This window comes from Sinohyriopsis cumingii, chromosome 7, assembly GCF_028554795.1.
Source record: "Sinohyriopsis cumingii isolate HCF-2022 chromosome 7, ASM2855479v2, whole genome shotgun sequence".
Taxonomy (NCBI): domain Eukaryota; kingdom Metazoa; phylum Mollusca; class Bivalvia; order Unionida; family Unionidae; genus Sinohyriopsis; species Sinohyriopsis cumingii.
Genome location: NC_142967.1, coordinates 98776266 through 98802877, shown reverse-complemented (window position 1 = coordinate 98802877; position 26612 = coordinate 98776266). Strand labels below are relative to the sequence as shown.

Sequence of the window (26612 nt, the reverse complement as noted above, 5' to 3'; positions counted from 1 at the left end):
GAGAGTGTGAGGGTGCACCTGACCTGTCATAAGATTACTTATTGAGCATACGCATCGAATAGTCTTACTTTTTAGTAGTAAAGTTATGCAATTCTCGCAAATGAGAATGAATATATATGAAATATTATAATATGGACATGATGAACGGAGAGAATGAAGATAAAATTAAACAGATGTCATAAATTTAGTGTGTGTAAATACTTTTCATGCACTATTCTATCCAGTCATACTTTGATTAATTCGAAGTATTGAAGCCCAGTTAATATGTAATTCTTTGTCGGGGAAGGTTAATACCTATGAAGAATTATGTTGAACCGCTTGCAGTGAACAGTATCGACAAATCACTCTAGAGTTTATTCTTTTATTCTTGAAACTTACAGGGAATTGCACTTGAATGATTCGCAACTAACTCGGACAGATTTGTCTGAACGTTTGCAGGCGATTACTACTATGTATGTATTTCGACAGGGTGGTGTGTATGCAGCCCGTTTTTCATTATGTTATATAGCTATGGGTAGGCCATAGAGAAGAGGAGTGATTGGATACACTATATCTAAATTTAGCTCTAAACCATAGATACAAAGTAGGAGAAAACATTTCTGAACATATATGTCTTAAAAATGTGTGGGATAGAGACATGATGGACAAAAAACAATAGACCACGCTTTTGGTACCGAATTCGGAATTTTGATTATCTTCTGTGAAGAGGAAATCTCAAATCGGGTTAAGTGTAGGAACGTATTGAAAAACTATTCAAATGTTGTGCAATAAAGTGATTAATATACTACTTGACAGACCAAATATAAATGTTATTTTTTACTAGAAGTCATTATTATGCAGTTATCAAATGAATGTGTCCGTATTCCTTTATATTATCTTCTTCTGAAAGCGTAGACATTTACAAGCATTTATGTTTGGTGCAGGTCATCTTGCAATGAGTCTGTTTCTCATATTAAGAACTTAGCATACCATAACATCTGTTGTATATTTCATTCATGCAGCATTCAGTATTGTCAGATCCAATTGATTTTCCTTTATTCGTGAACAGGTTCGTCATTGTTATTATATCTCGATTATCGTTACAGGAAACAATATTTATCTCAAAATATAAATACTAATGTAATAGGATTTCTATCTGTTTGAATCGTTTAATTAATATTAAAGGAATGAAGAAACTTACTAAGCTTTATAATCCAGAGTTTGCAATTATAACCTTTTGAAAAAATAAATATCCATACTGACGATAATTTCCTCCGTCATGATGTTTTTGTCCAGTTGATGAAATGCACACATGTTATTGCTAGCCGTTGATAGTCTTAACAATTAGAGTTTCTGGCTGACAGAATAGAACTAACAAATTATATGAACTTATTATATCAGATTCATCATCACGTTTGCTTAGATATTTCTAATTTATTTAATTGAAACCTATGCTCGACATGAAATTACAATTAATATATGAACATGGGAGCTAAACCTGACATTATGATATGCAAAATATCGTGGTTGAAGATATAGTTTTTCAGGACGAAGTCAAGAAAATAACCCTATACAAATTATGAATTGTTGAGGGTGAATTTGGGTCCACTTGTAATTTGTTTTCTTCTTCGTATAACTACGTGTACCATCGCTATAATCCATGTGTAAATGCAGAATATGGAATGCTATGGGATAACAGTTGGACTAGATAGCTATTGAGGAAGAATGTGGCTTGTAACCATGGTGATGCCTTGCCATAGCACGCTGTGAGGTGTCTTCAACGCTTTGATACAAGTAGTAGAATGTGAATCGAAACACACTGTTCTACTATGGTATATATATCCTCCGACATGCAACTGTATACATGCTACAATACCTATTATGTTTCCATGCTACATTGTAATATTTAGTGTGTATATCTCTCTCTCTATCTCTCTTTCTCTTGCTCCATCTTTGTATCTATCTCTCTATCTATCTATCCATCGATCAATATATATACATACATACATATATATATATATATATATATATATATATATATATATATATATATATATATGGATATATCTATACATATATATATATATATGTATATATATATATATATATATATATATATATATATATATATATATATATATATATATATATATATATATATATATATATATATATATATATATATATATATATATATATATATATATATATACTATTATTTAAGGTGGGTCGTGGGCAGTTTTGTCGTCCTCAGACGGTTTCGTGGGCAGATGAAAGTTCGTGGGCAGATTTCCATCTGCCCACGAAGCACGTCGTCCTTTTCTGTACTCTTGCCACAAATATCAATAAAATAAATGCATGTTTACGCTGCTGAATGTTAAATATTCGATAAATATTCATCTGCAAAATAAATAATTGCCTTTTTACCTATTTATTTCCATTTTTTCATTAATGAATTGAATTGAATAGCACAACTTGAGTTACCTCCCATTATGTACTAGTATATATTGCACCTTAAAAATAGATTGACCCGGAAGTAGTATGTTTCAAATTTACTGCCCATGATGACAGGGGGTCGTTGCAAAGAAAATCAAGGGATGGGGTTCTAACCTGTAACAATATAATATGTTAATAGTGTTACAGGTTAGAACCCAAATCTGTTGATTTTCTTTGTAACGAGCCACTGTGCCCGTGATTATTATTGTGAGAGATCAAAACTGCCCGGGAACCAGGATGTGGCGTGAATAATCTGCCAATGTCGCCAACAAGCACCATACATATATACTATTTATTTTGATATCTAAGAAGTTTTCAATAATGCTAATTAGTAACATTATAATGAGTGAGCTGTTATATGTCTTTCGAAATACCTCTATTCACTATTGCTGGTCTTGAGCCCAAACTAAGAGGATTGTGGCTGTCATTAGAAATACAAGTGATATCATTTATTTAAATCCAGGCTTAGTAAGTTCATAACTTCACTTAAGTTCATATTATATGCTGCTGCATTTTCTTCTCTCAGTCTACCATTAACAACGACAACAAAAGAAAAATGGTGTTTACTCAGAATTTGTTCCTATATTTATCAAAAAATTTGTTTTGGAACAGATATTTTGTTGGATTAGCTGAAAGAATAAAATTGGGGGAAAATCATGATGGTATAATAATACAATTGTTTACTTATAATAAAAGAATACTAGATTTAGTGTACAACATCCTTGCAATAATTAAATGGCATTGTGAATATACAGAACCCCAATTCTTTAATGTACATGTACTGTTTAAGGTACAAAACTGTTTTGCATACTTCATAGCTTATTTCTCTAATAGTGCAAATAATAGGAGACAAAAGACATTTAGAAAGAATTAATTTGTCAAAATAAGTTAAATATCAAGATTAGTTTAATGGACGTTTGAAAATTTACTATTGAAGTAAAATTGCCTATTTTTGAGAGAAAAATCCTAATAGTAATACACGTAATTTTATTTAAATTAGCAGTAATGTAGAGGATGCTGATTTATTTATGAAATATACCATAAACGTGTGTTTCATGTTCATTACTCCAAAGTAAAATACCCAAGAACCACCTCAGAAAATCAGTAATGACATATTCACGTAAAACACAAAACACAATTCTAGAAAAGTGATGGAGATGCAGTTATCAGCTGTGAGTCACATAGCTAACACATGTTTAGTAGCAGACTGGATGATTGGTATGGAACGAATTGTATTTGCCTTGTCAGAATAGTTGGTAAAGATTTTAAGAGGACTTCCTGGTTGGAAAAAAGTGAATTGGAGAAATGTATTATTTTTTTCAACGTATGTGTCCTTGTTTCACTTCATTAATAATAATGATATGACTTTTGACAAATCTTTTTGTCCGAGTGACTCAATGCTGATAAGTGTAAAAAAATGTCGAGGCTGCGACAGATGTGTCCTCTGTAGAAATGGGTGTTTATTAAACTAGGTCAAAATTAGGTAGTGTAAAAATAGGAAGTGGAACAATACACAATATGGAAAACGCTCGCTGTGGAAGACATTGGGCGGACATACAGACACATCAAGATGTATTTAATAAGATTCATACACATATTATATACTGTTGTATAGCTCTCCTTGTATGCTTCAGATTTATACTATAAACATTGAAGTTTGTGATACCGAGACAAACGGCAATGGAAGCTGCACGTATCAAGGTTATGAAGATTGTTAAATTCACAAGCGATACAGAGTCAAATATACCAAAACTTTCATATTGCATTTTCTTACATTTCTACTATCACAGATCGATTTAGACTGATGCGAAACATATCAATTTATATAAATTTGTCAAAATCGGGGTTTATTTACTATTGTTATGAGTTATTCACCTGTATGGAAAACGATCGTATAGGAAGACATTAGGCGAAATGACAGACAAAGGAAGATATACTTAATAAGATACATACACATACTATTTACAGTTGTACGGCTTTAATTATATGCTTTAGATATATAGCAATAGCATCGAAATATGTAGTACGATCGCAAAACGGCAATGGTAGATTCACGTAGCAAGGATATGAAGATCGGTAAAGTCGCACCCGATATTCAGTAAAAAGAACAAAACCTTCTATTTTGCATTTTCACACATGTCTATTGGCACAGATCGATTTAGTATGATTAGAAACACATCAATTAAAGTCAAATTTGTCATCTGATATCAAATGTGTCAAAACCGTTGTTTTTGCGATTGTTATGACTTATTCGCCCATATGAAACATTTCGTATAGGTCGGATCTAGGCGCACGGACAGACAAATAAAGACGTGCTTATTAAGATATATACACACATTTTATAATATTGTATAGTTTTAATTCTATACTTCAGATCTCTAATATTAGCATCGAAGTATGTGCTACAATCACAAAACGGGAAGGGTGTATTAAAGTAGCAAGCATATGAAGATCGGTAAAGTCGCACCCGATATTCCGTAAAAAGTGGAACTTTTTTATTTTGTATTTTTACACACGTCTATTGGCACAAATCGATTTAGGCAGATGAGAACCTATATATTAATATGAAATTTGTCAAAAGCTGTGTTTGTTTACTATTGGTATAAATTATTCACCTATATGGAAACCGTTCGGATAGGAAGGCATCGGGTGCACAAACAGACATATGAAACCGTACTTAATAAGATACATACACATATTATTTAATGTTGTACATCTTAAATTATATGCTTCAAATCTATAGTATTAGCATCCAAGTATGTGCTACTATCGTAAAACGGGAAGGGTAGATGCACATATCAAGGATATGAAGATCGGTAAAGTCGCAAGCAATAATGAGTCAAAAATACCAACTTTTTTATTATTAATTTTCTCGACTTTTTTTGGCACCGATCGATTTAAACTGATGAGAAACCTATACATTGACATTATATATGAGAAACCTATACATTGATATTATATATGTCGAAATATATGGTTGTTTAAGATTGGTACAACTAATTTACCTATATGGAAAATCTTTGTGTTGGAAGGTATTTGGCGCACGGAAAGACAAATGAAGACGTACTTAATAATATATGTAAACATGTTATATGCTGTTGTTTAGCTTTAATTTTATGCTTGAAATCAGTAGTATTAGCATCGAAGTATGTTGTAACCCCCCTCCCCTTAGTACGCTACTGCAAGCAGACTTTGTCAAATGCTAAGAGACACTAATTGCTCGAAAATTATAATTTAAAAAATATTTATGTATTTATGGACTCGTATATTATAACCTTATAATGCACCTTCATTTTCCATCAGGTAGGTCTCCAGGTCGAGTTGTCATGAAAAACAGGAACCAGTATCGTACATTCTTTACTAAGCGACTTCTCCGATGGTGCAATGTGTCTATAGAGCGTCCGCCTCGGATGCGAGGGGTCGCGTATTCAAACCCCGGCCGAATCATACTAAAGACATAAAAATGGTACTAGCAGCTGCCTCTTTTGGTGCCGATCATTAAGAGCTTACAGCTATACTGTCTACACAGTAGGCCTCAGTATCAGGAAAAATTCTGTATACTTCAGTTACAGCTGAAATAAGTTTTGCATTAGTACCTGAATCAGACAAAAAAGGTTGTGTTCTGGTGTGTGAATAGAAATGGCTAAAAGTAATATAGACAAAAGCCATAAGAGTACACAAGCTTCATATGAAAACCACCAATTCACTTGCATGTGTGGCATACAAGTTCAAAGATTTGCTTCATGTTCATTTGTGTACACACATTGTTCAACTCCTAAGATATTTTAAGAGCTATTTCTCTATTGCATGCATAATTCATTTACAAATGTGATTAGTGGGCCACACCGAAGGCCATACTATTAGTTCACTTGGCAATATGGTAACGTCAGCTGAAAAGCATAATCATCCATTAAAAGAGCATTATGATATGAACATTAGGTATTTAGAACATATAGATTTTTCTTTTCCAAATGGAGTCCAAGTAATTATTGCCCAATCCAGGTATAATTTTGTACACAAGTAAAGAACAAAATAAGATAAATCTTCATTTATTTGCAATTGACAATACACTTCTTAATGAATATACACTTTTACATTTATTTTGTATCACTTGAATAAACAATATTTCTTTCAGTTCATTTTAAACTTTTATTTTATATCACTTGAGTAAACAATATCTCTTTCGTTTCATTTAACACTTAGAAACAGGTTCTTCAAGTTACAATAATCAACTCTGGAAACAATAAACAAACTGGAACTTTTCACCTAATTATATTACATTTACTAGGGTTAAAACAATAAATTCCTTAACATAATAAATTAACAGTTCCAGTTAATCAAACACAAAATCATCTTTTATACAGGGTGTGAACTGTTAATATTTACAGGATAAAGCTTATAGTTTCCAAATTGATTGAAGCTTACATGTTGCAGTTGCTGGCACATATCTATTTCCAGCATGGTTTGCATACATTCCACCTTTAATAATTTTGTTACTTCCCTACCCCACCCCATTCAGAAACAAGTATCAAAAATCAGGCTCATTCTAAGGCAAAGTCTGTAACTTGTGTACCACAGTCATCAGAGTGACAAAGATGCAAAACTTTATGATGCCTGTCAAAGGAAGAAAACAGTTTGTTGTTTACCCAAGTTTTGAACCAGTTAACTTGAATTCTCAGACCATCAATTGCTACAGCCCCACTAATTACAATTGTTAGGGAATAATGAGAACTCACCTTCAGTTATCTGTGTATATATATAATTTTAATAACCAAGAATACCGGATGTCTGGGAACATTATAGCATTCAACGGTAACGTCAGAACTGAGATGAGAGAATTAAACAAGCATAGTACATGACATAATATATCCATAAACTATTGACTGGGAAAAATACTACAGAACACCATTTCTGCTGGCAGTAAGATGTTGAACCTATATGTCATAAATATCAGGTTGGACATCTAGGACCAGTAATATTCATAATGGGCAGTACCCACCCCCCACCCCCCAAGTGAGACGGGCCTGATTTTTAATCTAAGCCACCCAACCTATCACAGCCTTTATAGTACTTGAAACAAATATTGAGTAATAGTAAAACAAACTCTGAAAGTTATTAAAACCAATTTGTTATATTTCCATAACTCTGCATAGTTAACTGTGCAAGCAGACTTAAACATATCAGTGTATGACAGTTAAATTGAGCTATAGCATCGATTAACAGAAGCTACGAATTCATCAACAAGCAGTGAACAATCATCTTCACAATAAATGTCAAACATTAGCATCCATAAGCTGTCAAGACAAGTTGTTACACTGGATATATAATCATCCATTTATTTCAAACAAGCTGTGAAAAACGAACTTCACGTCCGCTATATGTACGCTGGCCATTGCAAAGGATGCTTTAATAGATCAATGTTTATCGTCGTGTCTTGACAACCATTTTGCGCGCGCACACCGGAAAGTCATGCTATATATTTGTTACTTGTGAACGTATTCGTGGGCAGTACGCTATATATTGTTCCCGGGGCCGTATTCGCGGGCAGAATGCTATATGTTTGTTCTTCGTGAACGTATTTTTGGGCAGTTACTTTGTCATCTTCAACCTAAAGGTCAAAACTGCCCATGAAATTTATATATCTGCCCACGAACCGAAAACATGAATAGGACTATAACATAAGTGTATATACTTATTTTCAACATATACATAATTACTATGTAAGAAATACAACCTATGTATATGTATTTTGATTTGAAATGTAAACTATATCATGTCCTTCCCGTAAACCCACTTTCGGGATGACTGCCCACAACGCACCTAAAACGTGTATATATATATATATATATATATATATATATATATATATATATATATATATATATATATATATATATATATATATATATATATATATATATATATATATATGAATTATAACTGGATAACGTTTGCATACACTGGTTTTAACAAATACGTTCTATATATTACCATCGGAAAGTAAGATAGCACTTGGTTGATATTAAAACATAATTTTAAGTATTAATTAATATTTTCTAATTTGATTAGTATATTTTTCGTTATACTCATTTTTTGATAAATTTCATATTATTCATATATTATTAAAAAATAATTATATAACAAAGAAGAGCGAGTTGTTCAAAATTAGAACTTTTGGAATGATTTATTTTACAAAAATATTGTTTTTTTTTTTTAAAACATTGATCTTTAAATTACAAAAATATCACGCGGACGTAGGATATTTACATTTGTCCCAGCTACCTGGGAAAAAACAAATCTGATAGTCAAGATTTAAAAGTCGTATTGAATGACAGATAGTTTGAATACTTGGAAGTTATTCCACACGAAAAACTAGCCACTGACTAGACTGAGTTTGTATAAAATGTTGCTGGCGGTTACGATTTATGTTTTTTGACAGTTTCGAAGGCATACATGCTTTTTATTTTTATGTTATATAGCTTTGGGAGAGCCTGAGAGAAGATAAATGATTGGATACAAGATCAAGAAAATTAGCTCAAATTCATAGAGACCCAGTAAAATTGGATCTTTTGACCATGTATCTTAAGAAAACGTGTGGGATAGACGTAAGACTTATATAAAGAAAAACACCACATCGTTTGTACTACATTAATTCATTTTGTAGTGTCTATTTTGTGGAGTAAACCAGAAATCGAGATAAAAGTGTTATAATATTACATAAAATGGAAATCTAAAATTAGATATTGTTTAAAGGCAAATAGTATCATTTACTATATATCGTTACTATCCACTCATCAAAACAATACATTGGTCGTTCTTAATATGTTGGTTGTTGAAAACAGTAAACATCTGCACGCATTTAGTTTTTGTTTATGTTATCTTAGTCTTAGTCTGTTTTTCAAATGAATCTCTTATGTATATATAACATTCTGCATCCTTTCTCATCCAAGTTTTAAAATTTTGCTTCTCTTTACAGTTTGACACCAAAGTAAGAGAATTATATTCAACTAGAAACAATCATAGTTAATCTCGATTATCGGAATATAACAAAATATTTGTTTGGAATATAAATACTGCTCTCTTTATATGTATATCCGCGTAAAGGAGATTCTGTTTGACAACATGTATGATAATAGCTTATTATTCGTCCTAGTTTCAATGAACTAATCCTGAATATCTGTGTCACTTACGCATTGCTTAAAGAGGAATACCGTTTTCTCTTTGGACCAATACGAAATGCACGTCTGCGTTTTGCAATTATCAATATTTTAAAAAGGGCAAGTTGTGTAAGAATAATCTCGGGCAATGATGTCGTTGTAGAATTGTAACGGAAGTTTACATTCTTCTGATTTATTTAGTCATATCATGACAAACAAAATAGATTTATGTTTTACTTCGACCTTCATTCGTTTTCATTTTACTTTTTGTGATTAAGCTAAAGTGACATGTCATTGCAATAGCACCGTTACAGCTGGTTCAATAATTTTTAACGTATTGAATTGAAATTTAACATTCACGTGAATGCACAGTTAATGTTTTGAAACAAAGATGGTGTTACATGATGCAAATACTCGATTGATGACTTATTACAGCAGCACGAAACAATGACGATAACCATTGGTTGGTTGGTTATTGTTTGTTTTAACGCCATTTTTCAATACACGATAGGTTATACATGGCGGCCTGTATTAACGGTGGAGGAAGAACCAGGGAAAACCCCCGGAAAGAACCACCGTCCTACGAGAAGCTTTTGGCAAGGTCTCTCAAATACCCACATTGGATGAATCTGAGACTCGAACTGGCGCAGACAGATGTGAGATGGCAGTGATCCTTAACGGTGGGCGCTTTAAAGCACTCGGCCACTCGGGGCCCTTTCAATAACCGTATGCGTCTGATTAAATGTTAAGGGTGAAATTGGAGGAACATTAATATGTGTTTTTTCCTATGTGTTCTTCTATATAAATAGTAGAAGATCACAATTAAGCCTTAGTAGCGAAAACGTGTGTTCAATAGAAACAGCACATGACCACAGCTGTCAAAGATAGCTATTCGATTCGGACTAGTTATGGAACCATAGTGATGCCATACTGATATACGTTGCGGGGGTATTTTAATGTATACATGCTAACAAAAGGAGAAAGTTAGATTAATCGCAATTTTCAAACTTTGCTTATATATCCTGCGATATGATGCTGTATGAGCACGAATCTGGTTAGGATTTGTACTTTCTAAATAATGCGTTTTTCTCTTAAATTTTGAGGTGGGATATAGCGTATCATTGTAACTTTAGAATAACAAGGTAAAATATGCACACATATTCTATTTTAAACTGGATCGGTATGGTGTCCTATGTGGTTTGAGCGCCCGCCTCGAAAGAGAGAGGTCCCTTGATTGAAACCTGGCCAATTCATACTGAAGATTACCAAAAATGGTTATTGCAGCTGCCTCGCTTCTTCCTCAGCATTTATAGGTTAGTGTTAGAACTAGTCAGGACCGCTTAGGTGAACTAGTGGTTAGAGCGCCCGCTGGAAGCTGGAGATCGCTGATTCGAATCACGGCCGAGTCGTATGCACACTTACGAAAATTTTAATAACAACTGCCTCATTAGGCGCTCAGCATTAAGAAGTTAGTGTTATTACTGGTTTGCTGGTGTCAGAATAATGTGGCTGGGTGTGACATTATGCTTCATGTCTGTGGCATGATGCCTCATCACCAGATGTTCATGTAAACTACCACAATCAGATATCGTAACAATATGACAGAAAAGTTGTTAAAGTTACGTTACAAACCTAATCACACGCACATAACTGATCAGCCTGGTGAGAGTATAATGTGACTGGGTGAGACATAATGCTACATGTATTCTGCATGACGCCCGAGTGCTAGACATCACTATAAACAGCCACACTGCAGACATCTTAGCGACATGAATGAAAGATTGTTTAAGTTAAGTAAACAAATCCAAATCATACAGAAACACACCTTAAACTTTCAAGAGGATTATATATCAAAATATAGCCATTAATGTAATAGGATTTCTATCTGCTTGAATCGTGAAATTAATATTGAAGGAAAGGAAGAAACTTACTAAGCTTTTTAATCCAGAGTTTGCAATTAAATCGTTTTGAAAAGATAAATGCCTATACTGACGATAATTTCCTACATGATGTTGTTTTTTTCCACCTGTTGAAATGCACACTAGTCATTCTTAGTCGTTTATAGTCTTAACAATTAGAGTTTCTGATCAACAGAATAGAACTAACAAATTATATAAACTTATTACGTCACATTGATCATCACGTTTGTTTAAATATTTCTAACTTATTTAATTGAAACTTATGCTCGACATAAATTTACAATTAATATGTGAACATGGGAGCTAAACGTGACATTACGATATGCAAAATCTCCTGGTAGATGATTTAGTTTTTCAGGACCAAATAAAGAAATTAACCCTATACAACCTGTGAATTGTTGAGGGTGAATTGGATTCTACTTTTAATTTGTTTTCTTCTTCGTATAACTAAGTGTACCATCGTTATAATCCATGTTGTAAATGCAGAATATGGAATAATATCGGACAATAGATGGACTAGATAGCTATTGGGAAAGAAGGTGGCTTGTAACCATGGTGATGCCAAGCCATAGCACGTTGTGAGGTGTTTTCAACGCTTTGATACAAGTAGTAGAATGTGAATCGAAACACGCTGTTCTACTATGGTATATATATCCTCCGATATGCAACTGTGTAAATGCTGCAATACCTATTATGTTTCCATGCTACATTGTAAAATTTAGTGTTTCTATATATATATTAGCCAAAATGCGACCTTTGGTAGACATACCAGCAACCTTTAGGCGACCGCGGTCGCCTAAAAGATATATCTCGTGTCGCCCAAAAGTCAGACAAGATTTTTAACTGTTTCTGTGAAAATGAAAACTGTATTGGTCACTTGATACATATAAATGAGATTGTAACAAGGTTAAAACTTATTTTTAAGTCAACTTCATTTAAAAAGATGCTTAGATGTGTAAAGTTTAAATTTTTTATTTGTATTCGCGATGCAACCTTTCGGCGACATCATGTATATTACGTATATCTTTGTTGGTAGCGTGTATGTTTATATCACTAAAATAGATTTTAAGTTTATTTTTGATCATCATCCTTTTGCATATCGCACCGTTAGCATATATAATGAAATACCAAAGCCCCACATATTAGCTAAATATTTTGCCCACTTCTAGGTTTGATTTCGAAGTGATACCTTCGAGCGTAATGCGCATGCTTATATTTTGGCCTAGTCAGCTTCCGGAAAAACCGTCTCTATGTTTTCAAAAATAATCGCGCGTTTGTAGTTGCCTTACAGAAAGCGCATTGTAATTACTGCAAATGTAATGCAGAGATCTGTAGACGTAACAGGAATCTAGCAGTGTAGCCAGTAAGAAGAATATTCCAAAGTATGGAAGAGGTTGGTTGATCATGCAATTTGTTTGAATGCGACTGTTGCTTTATTTTCCGTCAATAACTCCCGTTGCAAGCTGGGCCAAAATACATCGCAGTGACTTGTATCATTCTTAGACTTAGTGCATACTGTAGATTAAAGATTGGCTTTTGATTTAATCTACATGCAATTTAGGTGCTGGAGATACTACACAATGCCACACCTATATCGGGGTGGGGTGATTCTCGTATCATTGCTTAGGGTAGTTTACCTATAAATGACTGATTATATGGAGTAACGTCTTTTTCGCCCGTCAGGACATGCACGACGATTACCTATAAAGAATATCGGGTACAGGTAAAATACCCCCAGGACAACACCCACCTCCCACCTCTTAAAAATAAAAGACAAGACATAATTCCCTCCCCCAGTACAAGTTTATCTCCTTTTAAACTTCTTTTTTTAACCTACACAATATATACACTGCTGTCGGTCATTTCTACGGACCAAAGGGTTTCGTTTCCAATATTGAAGCAAAGCGCATACCGAATTCGAGTGATTGACAAAAATAAAATATAGCAATGCTTACCATTTTAAAAGATGCAATTTTCACCAGAATATTCTGTTCAAAATAATATTAATTTTGGGCACAGAGGATACCACCCCCGTTTTCCTGACTCTAGATATGTCGGCCTATTCTGCACATAGCTTTGAAAAGAGGTAATGTTTATCCATCGAGCTACAGAAATGAAATATAGTACTTTGGACTGTTTCTGTCAGCAGTTCAGTCGAGTATTTAGGTCAGGTTTATAGCTAGTTTTACAAAATTCAACGTAAAATTGCCATTAAATAGCAAGCTATATTAAGCAACCTAAACCAATCTTGTAAAAAAGTTAGTAAAGTTCAACATTTCATGAAAAATAAGCTATTACATGGAAGAGAAACAACAATGAAAAGGATGTAATGTGATTACAACGTTATGCTGATGGGGAAAAAATACTACAGAATTTAGAAACAGACTATATGCCGGGAAATTTGTTGACAATTTATATTCTAGCGGCAAGTAGAGATGTTGGGTAGCGGACGATTTTGTACATGTGGGACAACTTCTTCCAAAATTGGAAACTTGGAATAAAATAGTTTTGTTTTAAGGTACACTTTTCCATCTTTTCTGGGTTACAGGTTCAAGAAGGTCATGGAGTGGGTCTTTACGTTGCCATTTAGAAATCACATTTTTATGTGCATTTCGAGTCTAAATGTGAGATATTATTGTACACTTTATGAATATCACTTTGTTAATTAATGTACGATTGTTCTTTCTGGATACAAAATGGATTTTTGACCCAAAATAGCACGTGATACAATGTTTACAGAAATAACGTATCGTTGCACAGAATTGGCCGACATGGCGTGGGTACATATAAACATCTTTTGTGTTGCCATGGACCATTTTGATTCTGAAGCTTAGTGTGAGCCTCCTTTGAATAGATAAATGCAATTTGTTTTGCTTATTAGATGTTAGATCATAACTGTAATAGATAAGGAGATTAAGATGCTTAATGATATAAGGACTTATTGCACGCACTTTTGTTTTTCACCCCACTTTTAGCATCATTGCACACACTTTTAATCCATTGCATTAAATCGTTCAGCTGTTCTTTAACACGATTAATACTGGCCGCCATGTATCGTGTGCTGTAAAATGGCATTAAACCCTACAATAGCAACAACTTTTTTATATTTGTGATTATTAATATAATCCAGGATAATTACTGGCTGACTTGGCCACTACATATATCTGTTGTACCTGATTTGACCATGCTTCTGGTGCATGACATTTGTGTTTGGATTTGCACTGACATTGTCACATGATTGGCCTGCCATGATGGAGTCCACTGGTATCGTGTATTGTATATTTCAGTGATTTCCATTATCAACTCGTAACGTGTGACACATGTTTTCAAATTAAACAAATGTTGAATGATCGTTCTGAAAAATGAACACTGCACCTTCAAAACAAGCATGCAGTTACCCAGCTAGCCCCATCTAGACCTGTCATTGATGATCAAACATTGGTGATTCCAAATCAGATAGTGGAAATTACCTGAAGAAAGATCATAAGAAAGAAAAGATAGTTTTCAGCAGTGAATGGGAGATTTAATTTACTTCAGTGAAAATCTGTGGATCACGTGGTCAATTTTCTATACTGCTTAACTTTTGTTTAGATTTGCTTAGTTACATATGGGTGATAGGGGGTGGGTGGGTGTTGGCATGGTTTACACTACTTTAGGCACTATTAAAACTTGTTATTAGCTTTACTTGTCATAGAACAGAAGAGGTTATATGATTGTCTATCATGCATCATTTGTTATCCATTCATTTGTGTGTTACTGCTCACTTGTTATCAAACCTCCTAAACTACATTGAGGACGCAGTGAACCTTTTCTTGTATATGCATTCATATTATGGTCTAGTTGGTACTAAATGAAGACGCTGCTGTTCAGACATCCAATATGAAAACAGAGTTTTCACCAGAAGTCTTAACATACAGGTATCGTCTAGTTGAAAATCTTGTCATTACTTCTCAATGGATTTTGATATAATGTTTTAAATAAAAGACTTCTCATGATCTCTAGTTGGTCTTATATGAAAAGGGCGCAGATCTGAGTTCCATTATAGCTGTCACAGCACCGACCGATCTTAAAAACTTTTTATCATTACTCCTCCATACCAAATATTTTGTGACAATGATGCTGTTCACAAATCCAATATGGCTGTCATAATAGCCATTTTGAGAATTTTGTCATCACTTCTTTTGCTAAATGGATTTCTTATTTACATGTGGATATTACTAAACACTTAAGGTGTCTAATGAAAATGGTGCCACTCAGGCCACCACAGTGACCAATTTAATGGTCACGTCAGCATGGTGTTTTAACTGAAAGACTTGCTGTGATGTCTAGTTGGTAATAAATGACAATGCCGCTAAACTGATGACCCAAATGGTCGTTTGGAAATTCATGCTCTACTCTTCAATGGAATGTCATTTTGAGATGGGTATTCGTCAGAAGAGTTCTTCTGATGTCTAGTTAGTCCTGAATGAAAACAATGGAAACTGACTCACAGTATGACCACCATGCTGGCCATGATGAATGTGTTGTTATCTCTGCTGCTCCTAAATGTATGCTTATATCAACATAGGGTTTTCACCAGCAGACTTATGATACCTAGCTGTTTTTAAGTGCAAATGTTGCCATTGGTAGATCCAATATTGATGTTACATTGGCTGTCTTGAAAATGTTACAGTCACTACCATCCTCCCCCCAGCATGGATGGTTATATTGTCATCAGGATTTTACTAAAAGACTTTTCATGTTGTCTTGTTACAACTATATGGTCTTCAACTAAATAAAAGAAAAGATAAAAAATCATCAAATTTTGGAAAATTCAACAGTTAATTTATTTCCTTTTATTGGAAGGAACTTAACAGTATTGTGAATTAAATCCCAAATAGTCCTATAAATTCTATCACATTTCCAAAAGTGTAATGTTCCAAATGAATTCCAGTGGTATTCCCAAAAAAATCCAATCTTGCATGTTCTGATATGTGAATGGTCTTGAATTAACAAATGGCCTTGCTCTTTCAAATTGATCTAACCAAGAATATGTCCTTTAATTAATTCACAATAATCCTTAAAGAGTGATTCTATCCTAAAGTCAATGAAAACTTTGTAATTCCAATGACAACTGGTAATTAAAATAAATACATCTCCTCAGATAATAATTGAACACTTCTAAAAGACCAATTCCACTACAAATGTTAAGATAGGAATAGTAATTCTGATTTAAACAACATTACATGTATGATGTATATACCTTCTTTCTTGAGCTATGTTGCAATAAACCATTTTTTGGGAAATTGTCTGTCATCTTAGTAGAATTTCCATTAAATTTGTATTAAAACAATGAAAAGAAAAAGGTCATGTCTGCTTACATAAATATTAGCAAGCTGTGAAGAAAAGGGCTTGTATATCATGTTTTCCAGAAGGGAATACCAATGTCCTGAATTCACATCCATGTTAAAATGTTTACAAACAAAATTACATTATCTTAAAGTAAAAACCCACAATAACGGACAAAATTACTATTTAGTATGTTCTTTACAAAATGACCCAGGGCCCCGAGTGGTCCAAAGCGCTCTCCGTTATGGATCACTGCCATCTCATCTCTGTCTGCACCGTTTCGAGTCTCGGATTCAGCCAATGCAATGTGGGTATGTGTGAAAGTTTGCCAATAGCTTCTCGTGTGTAGGTGGTTCTTTCCGGGGTTTTCCCGGGTTCTTCCTCCACCATTAATACTGGCCGCCATATTTAGCCTATCATGTGCTGAACAATGGCATTAAACCCCACAACAACAACAACAAAATGACCCATAACAGTGTTACGGATCTCAACCATCTCAACTATGTCTGTGTGGATTTGAGTCTCAGGCTCGGCCAGTGTGGGTATGTGAGAAAACTTGCTGGTAGCTTCTCGTGGGTTGGTGGTTCTTTCTGGGTTTTTTCCAGGTTCTTGCTCCTCCATTTATACTGGCTGCCATGTATAGCCTATCTTGCGTTGAAAAATGGCATTAAACCATATAACAATAACAACAAATTCAATATGTCGTTGCGGGCTGCAGGAAATAATTACATCGGCCATCGGTTTGAGACCTCTGGACTACATACATGTAAGCTGTACCTTCTAGCAATGCATGGCAACCTTGATGTTTCTTCTTACAGTTTTTATACAACAACCATTTAATAATATATGTGCACCTGTTTTAAGATGTCAGTCTGCTTGTTCTTTATTTTGTTGGGAATAAGTTAGGCTCCCTACTGTCTGTGGTTACCAAACTATTTGATCAGCATGCCTTTGGGAAGAGTCTGATTAATTTTAGGTATCAAAAGTCAGGGTGACTAGGACTAAGATACTGAAGATGGTTATCTACATGCATACTCACTGCTTTGACCAAACCATGTAAATGGCCCACATAAGAGATGAAAAAGACACTAATTGATTGAGAGAGATTGTGCCCCACTTGTTACATGGCACTTTTGTTGGTTATTGTTATCTTGGAGATGATTGACTGTGGTGTTATTGCCTAGATTGAATAAATAACAATGTCAAATATCAAACAACACAAGCCCCCCCCCCCCTTAAAAAATAACAATTTAATCAATTACATAAACAATGTGAAATTGAACATGACATTGGATATACTTTCTCTTAGAAATAGAATTTCAAAATTTATAAGAAATGCAGTTATCCATTCTGTTATACCGATAAAACAAATTTGATCATAGAGTCGAGTGAACAATAAAACTCATTGCTCAGGATGCCGGCATAACCTGTTTGTGTCTCCTTCCAAATTCAGTGTTTGTGAAAGGTCAGAATCGCTGTATTCCTTTTCCTCTTTTCTCTCTCTCCAGCCGCATTTGGGTCTTCCGCCATAACTTGCTTGTCTCTTCTCTTTCCCCACTGGTTTACATATAGAGCTCTTTTCCACTTATGCTTTCCAAGACACGCTCTCTTTTCTATGACTGAATGTCTTCGTGTCCCTCACTTCCAGACACTAATCCCATGGACAGTGTTTTAATGAGAAAACATACTTGCTCTTTTTCTTGGAGTTGGGCATCCACTTCCTCAGAAAAACTTGGACTGGCAAAATGTTTGAGGAAGAATATTTAAAACATTGAATTTTGTCATGGAAGCACACTCCTCATTTAACTTAGAATGATTCTCTTTGGTCTGCCTTTATTCACAACTCTTCAGGAAAAAATAATTTAGACACTTTTTTCCAAATGGCTCTAGACTGCTATAGTGGCCTAGTGGTTACATTCTCCGCCTCAGATGCAGAAGTTTGAGGGATTGAACCCCAGCAGAGTCATACCAAAGACATATACAAATGTTTCTAACGGCTGTATTGCTAGGCGCTTAGCATTAAGAGGTTACTGTTAGGACTGGTCAGCCTACTATAATGTGACTGGGTGGGACATCATGCTACATGTCTGCGGCATGATACCCTAGTGCTAGACATCACTATAAACTTCCATCCTGCAGAATTGTAGGAATATGACTGTGAAATTGTGAACCCTACATTACAATTCCAAATCACACGCACACGATCCATATGGCACATAATTGTCCTTGTTTTGTCTCTACGTTGCGTTTCCCGCCACTTAACTCCACGTTAATATCTCTTCAATATCTCTAATCATTATTCCAGCAGGTCCTAATTAAAAATCAGTCATGCCCTATCCAATGCGGCAGAGCATCCCATCTTTCACAGGCAGTTATTTATTGCAGGTCAAGTCTATACGCTAAGGTTAATTGTTACATGCCACATTGACTGCATGTTGTAAAGCGCTTAGTGATTCTAAATATTAGGCGCTATACAAAGTCCTCAATATTATTATTATTATTGTGAATATAATGGGAAAATGATCTTTTAACCCTCATCCAGACTATGTGTCTTGGCTTTTGTTATATATATATATATTTTTTGTTTACTTCAGAATGATTCATTCCATATCTTAACATCAGTCTAGTGGAGTCAGTTGTGTTCAATTATATTTTGTGAAGATTTAATTTATTTAGTTCAATTATTGATTGTAATTACAAAGTGCTCTTTGATTTTAGGTCTAAATTACTATCATGGAATTATTGTGAATTTATTCAAGGATATTTTGGATTATATTGTTGTGTTACATCGAAACTGTCAGCACATACACACTATTCCTGACTTCTGCACATCAGTGCATTCAATATCGAATTTGTTTTGGAATACTAATGGCATTCATTTAAAATACTTGATTCCCATTGGACTTAAGTTAGAATTGTTGGGACTATTTGGGATGTAATTCACTGCAGTGTAAGTTCCTGTTAAACTTTCACTTTGTGTTCTAGGGAAATAAATTATCTGTTGAATTTTATGAAATCCTTGTTGGTTTTCACTATATTCTGATACTTAGTTTAAGACCATAGAGACATAACACCAGTCAGTGCTGTGTTTTGGGGTTTCTAGTGTAAAAGAGATGTACAATACTTGTATAATGTAGTGTACTTTTTCTTTGCATATAACCTAGAAATTGTAAACTTTTTATAATTATGAATTTATATTTAAAAAATGCAGCTATATTGCACTAGTTGCAAATTGTCATTTTGGTTCTTTAATTATATTGGAAATAAATTAAAGGATACTGAATTTCTCTTAAACAGGTTCAACATATTGGGGAGGAGGGTCAGATCCCTTGCAAATTTGTGATCATGTCAGTTTATGGCCATGCAATTAATTCTGACTTGTTTTTGCATGATTTTGTAACTGACAATATTCTGTGTCAGTGTAGATTAAGAATACATGCATACAAGTTTTGTTTCTATATGTTTATAACAGCTTAAACTTACTAGACAACACCGTGGCATGCAGTTATATAAATATCTATTGCAGTGTGAACTTTGTTTGTAGCCATTAATTGAAGAAGTTCTGGTACCATGATGGAACACTGCATTGCAAGTTTCTCAGATTTTACTTTTTACAAAAGATTTATAGGATTCATGTAGAGCTTAAAGAAAACAAGAACCTGATAGCACAATGACTAGGCTCCCTCTAAATCAAGATTGTGCCCCTGATGTAAGCTACCTGTCTGATCTGTTCACAAAAGGTGCTGTATAATTTACCTCAAAGAAACCTTGATCCATTTGTCGAAATTATGCATTTGCACAAAAACTTCAAAGTACAGGACTGGTATAGGAATAAAATGTACCCAGCTCTAAAAGTTTTGCCAGGCTAGCAAATTCTTTCCCCCCTCCAGCTGAAAGTGCGCCAACACCCCACCCCCGCCCGAAGGAATCGGCTAGGTGATTATCCACATGCCAATTGCACCATTACAACATTTAAATAGCAAAACTAAATTTATAAAAACAGATACTTAGTTTAAAAATGTTTTGAAATAAATCTCTGCGCCCCCCCATGAATATATTAGTTTTTAAAACCAATCATATTAGAATAGATATTTATGTTTCAACCTTCCATATTAACAAAAATATATATGTCCATTCTTCACTGAGGGGCTTATATGTCTTTCTTATTTTGTTTGGATTTTATATATATTTAGAATATAAGATGAGGAAATATAACCTTTGTAAGGTCTCACTTGGAAGAGATATGATTGTCCCAATTTGTCTGTTTTTATTAGCATGTATAAAATAATTTTGTGTTTTATTGAAATTGCAAATTAAAAAGAAAACAATAGGAAGTTTGCAACCAGTGTTGTAAGTATTCTAGGTGTTGTACTTTTGATAAAAGTGTCGCAGGTGTGATGATTACAGGTGAATGTTATTGTTCTGATATTTTGGGGTTCAGTGGATCAGGGAAAGGTGATCAGATTTTGAAAACAAATAAAGCCACAAAACTTGTCTATAGCAAAACCCACCAGAAATGTCATATGTTCTATACGGTAGCGTCTCATTACAGCGCATACCATTAGAGCTTATCACACTAGAGCGCAAAAAATATTTTTGTCCTACTAGAGCTAATCTTATTAGGGCGCATCCCATTAGAGCGCGAACAATGAAAAACACATTTATTATCTTTAACTCTATATTTATTTTAAATGGGTTGATTCAGAATATGGCTAATACCAGTTGTCAGTTCAATAGCATCAATGCTCCCATCGTTGTACATTACCTTCAGTATCTGAATGTGTTTCTCAATGTCCAAATATGTCTTGTTTGGACATACCACTTCTTGTCCTGCAATGATTTGTAGTCGTGTAACGTCGGAACTTGCATGCTCGTCACGAATTGCTGTAGGTAGACGCCAGATCTTCGGATGATGTTTGTTGACCAGACAAAAACGGATAAACCGGTATAAGGTATAATAGATGTATAAAATTATGTGTATTGATGGTTCTCAGGTTTCTGTCTAGTAATTATTTTCTAATAGTGACGAGACCGCCATTTTGTACCCATATATTATAATATATATATATAACATCAAACGTGATGGCAATTTAATCTTGTTGAACTTATTTTTTTTCTGCGCGCCCTATTGTGAATGCACTCTAGTGAGATTTTTTGGCGCCTAATGGGATTAGCCCTAATGAGAAGAAAAAAATGTCAGCTCCTCACTGAGCGGCGCTCGAAAGGGAAGCACTCTAGTGAGACCAAACCGTTCTATACATAGTAATTATCACAGGTAATTGCAGGTGTTCACTAGAGGAAATTGGTCTATGATTCCATTTATAAGAACATCTGGTGGCATAAAATCTTGGTATAAATAAGGTTGAATATCCTTAATATTACTTCTTGACTCACAATCATGGATGACAAGTTAACCATTGATATAGTATCGGATGCTAATGATGGCACCTACCCAGCAAACATGGCAGCTATCAAAGCTCTCAGCAAGAGAAAGAGTAAAATGTGGTTAAAGGCTTTACTGCAAGCAGTGGTATACTTTATAAAGATGACTTCTTAGAGGAAATGAAGTATCAACAGACCTAGCAAGCTTTCATTTTGGTAAGTATTACTTTAAAAAGTTATGAATCATAATATAATATTAATGCAAAATTCTAAGATACTCGGATAACATATACAGAGCCTGGGTCTATTGGCCGTAGTCACCCAAAAACCCCAACATAACACTACTTGCTAAGCTACTTAATATATTGATACATCCATACTCTATCAAAATCAATTATCCATCAATATTCCAGGAGCGGAATCTGTTTGTCTCTGCACTGTCTTCCTCTGTTTTTCTCTATCTTAATAACTCTCTCTCTCTCTCTCTCTTGTCTCCCCTCTGTCTTTCCCACTCTTCCTCTATGTCATCATTGCTTCCTATCTCCATATTTCTTGTTTTCTTCTCATTCTTCATCTCTTTCTTCCTGTCTCTATCTTCCTTTCTCTCCCCTTGTCTTATATTCTCTTGTCTCTCTTTTCCATTCTGTCTTATTTTTTTTCTCTCTCCTTTTTCTCTCTGTGGTACACAAAGTACATAATGATAAATTGTAAACATTCTTTTCTTGTACCTTTGAAATATGATTGAATTGTTATATTTTTATTTTAAGAGGTAAATACATATGGTGGACATGACAAAACATATGAGAAATGCCAGGAAGGGTATTACTGGATTTGGATGAAACAACATATAATAAAATATGTCAGTGACTGCAATAAATACAATTGACTGAATCTAGGCCAATACAAACAGTACCTCCTCTGAATTCCTTACCAGTGCCATCACAATTGTTGAGTTTAGTTGGAATCAGTATTATCTGTCCTCTTCTAATAACAGACAGCGGGAACAAATATATTGTTGCAGCCACAGATATTTTACTTCAAATGGTCTGAGGATGAAGGACTCCCCAACAAAAGTGCTGATGAAGTAACAGAAATTCTACTTAATATCATATGTCGCCTTGGTTCTATCGATCAGGGAAAAGAGTTCACAAACCTTTCACTCAGTCTGGAATTTGTTAACAAAACCTTGCAAATGACTATTTTAATATAGTGTTAGGTTACTACTAAGAAGTATGAACAATAATTAAAAGCTGTATTTTATTCCATGTATGTGATGTTTGAAAGGTTATTAGTCTGAAATTGTAATCTGTATTAAATTTAATGTAATGAAATAAATCCTATATGAGTTTGTTACATGAACTTATTGCATGTATTATATTTCACATGAGCCCCCGCCCCCGATTTGTTAAGTGACCCATTCTATGTATGCGATTTTACTTGTAGGCCTTAAGTATATTACGATAGAACCCATGAATAATAACAAACTATTTGTTTGGGGGTGGGGGAAAATAATCAGCTAGCTGATTCTGGCCCTCCCCCATTGTTTAAGTGACCCATTACATGTATATTTCACATGTGGACATTAAGCTTATTACCAATTAGTCCAGCGGGGGTGGGGGGTGGGGGTGAATTGACTGGGCTAAGTTATCTATGTGAACAAATTAGTTAATCAATAAGTTAACCAAACTAGGCATCGGTGATATTGTTGCCTGACTCTGTCAAAAGGCGTATTTTTTGTAAATTTATACCAAGTCTTATTTACCTCTCCGTGACATGTATTTCACATTTGTTCACCAAAATAAATGCAATGTTTTAAAACTTTTTATCAAGGTTCAAATACGAAACTGTTCCCAAAAGTGTTTCACTTTTTTATTGTCTTATAATGAGTTAATTAAAATAATATATCTGGACTGACCAATAATAGAATGTTCTGAGGAATGATAAAGTCCTAAGATGACCAAATATCAGGACCAGGTTTTTCTGTGGCTCCACCTTTTGGAAGGATAACTGGCTATGATCCCTCATTGAAGCATATTCATCCATATCATAATTCTTGTGTGCAGGGTAAAACATTGCTGTTTTATAATGTGACCAGGAACATTATATTTTCATTTCTTCATACAAAATATTTGAAAAGAGTTGAGTAGATTCGTTGCACTTGGTAACCATTTTATTAGTCTTACATGAAATGAGGTTTTATGTACGATACTTCAAAAGTTTTAACTTTTTATCATATAGTGTTGTGTTCATTTAAAAAGTTTTATAGAAATTATAACTAAGCAACTGTACACTGAATTTCTTTATTATTAGCGGAAACGAAGATTATGCTTAAAGTGGAGATCGATTTGCATTGCTCCTATTCCTAATGTTTGGAAAGTTGTACTGTCTGTAAACTGCATTGTTTGAGGAAAAATATAGGCATTTACTGGCATCTATTAGTCAGCATGACTGGCCACATTTATTTTCAAATTTTGGTTAATTGCCTGACCTGGTATGGGAGTTGAAGAAAAAGTATATAAATAAGTTAACAGATATGGATGCATAAAAGAAAATTTGAAGATAAAAATGCCACATGTTTTTTTTTTATAGATGAAACTCGCAACCTCTTGTTTGACAGTGGTGACACAAACAATTTTACTAAGACTTGTTGTACAGTAATCAACTGACAAAGTTAGTCACAAAGACCTGGTCTCATCCTCCCATGACTTGATATATCACTATGCCTTTAGTTAATATTTCGTTACAATTTTTGTTATACAGTCATGAAATTTGATTATTTATTTTAATCGTTTGTTTTACCCATGTGCACAAAAATGTAGAAACGTGACCTACATTTCAGGTTTGGTTAATTATGTTCTTTGTTTAAATTAAGCTGACTTTCTGAGATCTTGGATACTGTTGCCTGTTGAAATATGAAACTTTTTTATTTTTATATTTATTAACTGAACCACTTATTAGCAAGAGTTGGTCAGAGCAACATATTATTGAACATTAGTGCATATTTATATGTATCAAAAAAATCATGACACTAATCATCACATGTATATACATTTTCATTCATCACTGGTAAAAATAGATCCCATTTACCAAGAGTTGGTCAAAGCAACCAAGCAATTTGTTTAGTTTGTTTGTGGTGCAGATCTGACAACAGATGTGACTGTTATGGCAGCCATCATATAAATATTGTTACTGTCATCTCATGAATGGAAAATCAAATTGACATGTGGTTTTGCACTAGATGATTTGCTATCAAGGCTATATGAAAGTAAATGACAATGGTTCCAATCTTCTGATCAGCATGGCTACCATTGTAGCCATCTTGATTTTTTTTTTTTTGAATTCTTCTGAATGGATAGTTATATAGACATTTGGCTTTCACCAAAAGGCTTTTAATGGTCATAAATCAGAACATTGTGGAGGTGACATCCACAATGGCCACTATGGCAGCCATCATAACATTTTAATTTATAATTCTCTCACATTATTTGATTTTATAATTTATTTATGTAAATTTATATTTTGGAAGACTTGAATACTTGTTTGGTTTTACAAGGTCTTGTTACCTAAGTTCAAGCCCTATGACTTAACGTTGGTCTTTAATGATGCCACTCTGCACAGACAGTATGATAGCTACTATCTTGAAAAGCATTGTGTCTCTACTCTTCCTAAATGAATGGTCATATTGACATAGGGTTTTCACCAGAAAACTTCACATAAAAAAATGGCCCCAATCTTGCATCCATTATGGTTCTCATGGTGGCCATTTTGAAAATTGTCTTTTTCCTCCAGAATATCAGAGATAGTTTCCACACCATCAGTTAACAGAAAAAAACAGTCGTTGGTTCCTGGAAATTCATTTCAGCCATCGGAGTATCAATGTTTGAAGGAGCTCTTGTTTTACTTAACTTAGCTGTGAGCTTTTGCTATTAACGCCTTTTTTGTGCATTGGTATTGTCCTTTGTCCATCGTGCATCATTTTGTGTCCCTTGGCAACTGCGATATTAATCTTGACACACAAATTTAAACCAGACTTGTCAACCTTGTAAACATGTTCAGGTTTAAAACATTGCATGTTTGTTTTATGGTTTTGAGTTAGAGAAGCTTATTTTTATTATTAAATATGGTGATTTATGAAACAAGAAAAGGCTTTTTTATTTATTGAAAACAAATTGACATACTCTTTCACATTTCTTTCTTTCAGTCTTGGTTATGTTTTCTTTCTCATCAATCCAATCGGAAGGTTGTATTCCTTTACATCTGTGATTTTCCCATGTAAACTGGTGGTTTCATTAGTCTTACCACCAGTCTTTGACTCAAGAAGCAAATAAAATAAGTAGATCAGTTGAGCCCA

General features: G+C 34.1%; 2 long non-coding RNA genes across 3 annotated transcripts in view; both read left to right on the top strand.

The window, feature by feature from the left end:
* The window catches only part of LOC149795791 (uncharacterized), a 242575-nt gene that overhangs the window by 162683 nt on the left and 53280 nt on the right, over nucleotides 1-26612 (top strand). The window lies entirely within an intron of this gene.
* On the top strand, nucleotides 20197-26405 carry LOC149795792 (uncharacterized). The gene is made up of 2 exons (XR_016422409.1): nucleotides 20197-22477; nucleotides 23029-26405. It is a non-coding gene; the product is annotated as an uncharacterized LOC149795792 (long non-coding RNA).